Below are 5,408 nucleotides of genomic sequence, written 5' to 3'. Positions count from 1 at the left end.
GATGTTAAGATTTTAGATCTGAATTCTCTCCCTCCAGACTTCTGGGTTGGGCGGGGGGGTATGCTTCTTAAAAAAGTAAGTAAATATGAGATTTTAGTGGAAATAATCTATCCATTTGTTCCTTCTCCCAACTTGTCACTGTTCCCACCTGCAATGTACCCCTCTGACTGCTATGACTTTTGTGTTTGATACATGATTTTAAAGAATCCTTGGAAGGTGTTCGGTATGAATAACGGGGGTAGCATCCTACAGACCAGCAACATTGATTGGCGTCCAGGTGGGCCTGCTAATCAGCAAAAAGAAAAGCCAATTGTGATTGATATTAATTATGTTGGCTCTATATAAGGGCAAAAGCTTTTAGTTAACTGTTGTAGTGTGTGAGATTGTTTATGTGTATATAATATAAAAATATATTATATATTACCTATGTATGTGAGAGTATTACATGTATATATCATACATGTAAGTACATATATATTAAATGGACACTTCCATTCTAATCACCCTCCCACTCATCCATTGTAAACAGAATGTTGTATGCCTTGAGGTAATGTTTGTGACATTTTTAATCTGGCTCATTACCCTCCCTTAAGATTCTGTGATTTTTGTCTTTGGTTTTCCATCTTTATTGTTCTCATATATTTTATATATAAATATATATTCTTATGCATATATGTATCATATATTTGTATAATCATACATATATATTTTAACTCCAGAAATTTCTCTTTGATCGCTTGGAATTGACACAGGCATACCTTGTTTTATTGCACTTTGCTTTATCGTGCTTCACAGATATTGCTTTTTTTTTTTTTTTTTTACAGATTGCAGGTTTGTAGCAGCCTTGCATCCTGCACGTCTGTAGGCATCAGTTTTCTAACAGTATTTACTCACTTCATGTCTCTGTATCACATTTTGGTAACTCTTGCAATATTTTAAACTTTTTAACCTTTGTTATTTGTTAGGGTGGTCTGTGACTGGTGATCTCTGATGTTACTATTGCAAAAAGATTACGACTCGCTGAAGTCTCAGATGGTGGTTAGCATTTTTGAGAAATAAAATATTTTAAAATTAAGGTATGTACATTGTTTTTTACACATAGTACTATTGCACACTTAATAGACCACAGTAGAGCATAAACATAGCTTCTATATGCACTGGGAAACTAACAAATCTGTGCATATCTGTTTATTGTGGTATTAGCTTTATTGTAGCTGTTTGGAATCGAACACTCAGTATCTCTGAGGTATGCCTGTACTATCTTTTTCTCATTGCTTCCAATAAACCATAACTATAAAGAGTAAATTAGCCAACATAAAATTGGATTTTATCTTCCCTTTTTTAAAAAATTGCTGTGGGAATTCATGAATTCTAATCTAGGATAGACATTATATGGAAAGAATTATGCTAACTATATTATTGATAAGGTTTTTCTCTCAATATCTAAAAGATTATATTCTTCTAGAATATTGTTCAATACTGGAGGGAAATTTGATAGCAGTCTCAAGAGAAGTAACCTGAAATTTAGTCAGAAATTTAAATCACCTTCCATCAGAAGCAACTCTGAATGTTCAGCTAAAAAAAAAAAGGAACTTTATCTAGAGATTGATTTCTAAAATAGGAACATATGCATTATCACTTGTCAGTTCTACATCCTCTGTTTGAGTATACATTATGCAACAGTCATTTCTAATAAACCTGTGATTAGTGCATGGAACTAAAGGTTTTCTAGTACACTCCTGACTTTACATATGTCAAGATAAGGGGCTATTTATTTCTGTGGTGCTGAAAATATGGATTTCTAGAGTATGTTCATTAAAAAACAATAGTCTCTCAGAAACAGACTACTAAAAATAACTGTCTAAACTAGGACTTGACTTTCTCCCTAGGAATTCCTGACTTTCTGGCTTTCCCAGAATTAGCAGAATTCCATTTCTGGCTTTCCTCCTTGTGCGGGGTGCCACATCAGCAAATACCCTTCAGAAGTATATCTTAGACATCCTTCCTCAGCATTCGGATCCAAAAGCATGGGACCCAAAGCCTGTCTTCTCAGTTTGAGTTTCAGTTTCAGGAACTAGCTCTTTAGATGGTCAGTGTTTGTTCAAGGGCTAGTCAGTATCAAGGTACATGACACTATTAAAATTTGTTTTTTAAAAATTAGATATAAATAGGCTTCCCTGGTGGCGCAGTGGTTGGGAGTCCGCCTGCCGATGCAGGGGACACGGGTTCGTGCCCCGGTCCGGGAGGGTCCCACGTGCCGCGGAGCGGCTGGGCCCGTGAGCCATGGCCGCTGGGCCTGTGCGTCCGGAGCCTGTGCTCCGCAGCGGGAGGGGTCGCAGCGGTGAGAGGCCCGCGTACAGCAAAAAAAAAAAAAAAATTAGATATAAATAAAATCCAAAGGATACTTTTAAATACATGCAAGGATTTTAAAAAGCAACGCACAAGGAACACCTGTGTATCTACCACCCAACACACAAAGAAATCCATTCCCTTCAGGTCATAAACACTCCTCTCTGAGTCCTCGTTCCATTTCCTTCACCCTCAGATGTAACTACTGTCTTGAATTTTGGGTTTATTATTCCCTTGTTTTTCTATATAGCTTAATTTTATGTTTATATCCCAATCTTTTGTTTAGATTAAGTGTTTGAAGTTTATGTGACTCAATTGAATCATTCTGTTATATATTTTTCTACAATTTTTTTGCCACTCAAAATTATTTTCCTAAGATCCTTTTATGTTGTTGTACTTAGCTGCAATTTGTTTATTTTTTCTGCTATATTGGATTCCATTTGCAACCATTTATTTACAGATTCTACCGTTGATGGATGCATGGCATTTTGACAAGGTAATTTTTTTGTCTACTTTCATACTCAGGACTTTTTCTCATTTTCATTTATTTCATATCTCAAAACGCTAAGTCATTGAACTTTGAGCCTTTTAAGATTGCTATTGAATTGCCCTCTCTAATATCACGCCCTCTCTGATTCCCTTCTGTCCTGAGCATCCTTCCATTCCAGGCATACATGTTATGTCACCTTACTGTACACTGATGAGGACAATGATGTGTGAGAAGGTTGAGGCTAAAAAAAGGGTGGTAGTCAGGAGTGGAGTTTGGGTAATCTTTTGATAATAATGTTTTAAAAGAGTAAAATTTCATCTTTATCAAAATGTTCTGCTTTTTCAATTTCAGCAAGTAGTATTTTTAAATAAATAAAATGTCTGGGTGATAGTTCATTTCAATTCACTTAGTCTGATGCCCTTTTCATAAATAAATACACAAAGCTTAGATGTTACTGTATAATTTACTATATAATTTCCTGTGAGTTCATTCGCCTGGCTGGGAGGACCTGAATTTTGTTCTTTTTATCACTTCTATTTAATGGGGAAAAATTGTTATTGCCACCAAAAGAGAAGGACAATCAGCACTTTTTCTTTTCTATTTTCAATGATTTTCTGAGAAGGGATGATAATACTTTATAAAATGAGTAAGAGCTTATTGTGGATCAGGGAAATGTAGTGCTATCTTGGGGAGAAAGTGAAGGAAATTTTTAAGGGACGTTAGAAAAAGGGTTGAGATTTTAGCCAAAAAACAGAGGAAGTAATTAACTTCACAGAAGAGATAACATGGCTCGTATCATAAGTCCTCTCTGAGAATTTGTGATTTTTCTTTATTGGTTGATTTACTGCATTATATGTGTCAGAAATAGATGCAATGAGGCTTAAAATGAAAATGTCTTACATTGTACATTGTGTAATTTTAATGTGCTCTTACGTGCTACTTATGTTTAAAAAGCACAGGCAAAAGCTTGTGTTTGGGAGTGAAAGGCTGTCACACCCTGCCCTATGAATCTGTAACACTGTCTTCTTGTACCTAAGGGGTTTCATTCTGCAGATATTCACATCTGATTGTTAAGCAGATGAGCAAGGAGACATTCTGATGACTTGCAGGAGAAACAGCAGCCTTCTTTGTCTCCCCACTTCTGATACCTTCCTATTACAGCATTACTCTTGTTAAATTGTAACACCTTATACTGTAAAGCAAGAAGTTTTATTTCCCTGTCCTTGTTTCTGTGATGTACCAGCACATTTCTCTTTCTTTGTAAAAAAAAACAAAAACAAGAAACAAAACCTCAGAATACGGTATTGGGAAAGTATAGCCTTGGAAATAGAGCTAACGTGTCAGTTTCTCATAAATGAAGGGCTTAAAACTAATGACTATTCAGACTGGAGTACAGTCCATATTAGTTTATTAAACTTGCACAGTTGAGGCTAAGTCACATTTTCAGGAGTGAGCTAGTGCTGAAACAGGATGAGGACATTTATTATGGTTGGAATGCCTTTGATGCAAGAGTGCAGAAGGACAATATGGCACAAACTAGATTGATAGATGCACAGCTATGCCACTCTATCAGCTGGATTACATTGACCTTGGGTTAATAATAACCTTTCCCTTCCATTTCCTCATCTGAAAACTGCTGAAAGCTATACCTGACCTATCTACTTCACAGGATTATTATAATCATTGAATAAAAAAAAAGATACATGGGCTTCCCTTGTGGCGCAGTGGCTGAGAGTCTGCCTGCCGATGTAGGGGACACGGGTTCGTGCCCCGGTCCGGGAGGATCCCACATGCCGCGGAGTGGCTGGGCCCGTGAGCCATGGCCACTGAGCCTGCGCGTCCGGAGCCTGTGCTCCGCAACGGGAGAGGCCACAACAGTGAGAGGCCCGCGTAACGCAAAAAAAAAAAAAAAAAAAAAAAGATACATGAAAGATTTGTAAACTTTTAAATATTCATTTTTAAAAGTAACAACTATATTGTTTGTGTTCATTTGATTTTCACAGTGGTAGAAAATCTGGTCCAGATGTTTTTTAGATGGAAATGAAGCTCAGAAAGTCAAAATGTCACATATAATAACACTACTTATATGTTTGGGGTTTCTTTCTAGGGTATTCCCTATGGCCTCTATTTTTAAAATGTTTGAAAATAGAGTAGATTTTGCTGGGTGGGAGGATTGTTTGGTGATTATATATTAGGCAGAACTCTATTTCGGCCTCCAGTGACAGAAACCCAAAACACAGTAGCTTAGAAGAAAAAAATAAAAAGGAATGTATATGTGTTTGCAGAATCGGGCATTCATCCTTGAAGATGGCTTCAGTGACCACATTTCCTGCTTCTTAAAGCTATTGTGTCATCCCCTCCCACATTGTGTCAGGGTTAGTCTTTGTGACCAATAGATGATAGCAGAAGTGATGGTATGTGACTTCTGAGGATAAATCATGAAGGACGTGGTAGTTTCTTACTTTGCTCTCTCTTGAACTGCTCACTCCAAGGGAAGCTATCTGCTATGTCATGAGGACACTCAAGCCGCTCTGTGGAGAAATCCATGTGATAAGGAACTGAGACCTGC

This window comes from Monodon monoceros, unplaced genomic scaffold, assembly GCF_005190385.1.
Source record: "Monodon monoceros isolate NGI ecotype Baffin Bay Population unplaced genomic scaffold, NGI_Narwhal_1 Super_Scaffold_15, whole genome shotgun sequence".
Taxonomy (NCBI): domain Eukaryota; kingdom Metazoa; phylum Chordata; class Mammalia; order Artiodactyla; family Monodontidae; genus Monodon; species Monodon monoceros.
The sequence above is the reverse complement of the archived record's forward strand: the minus strand, read 5'-3'. Positions refer to the sequence as shown.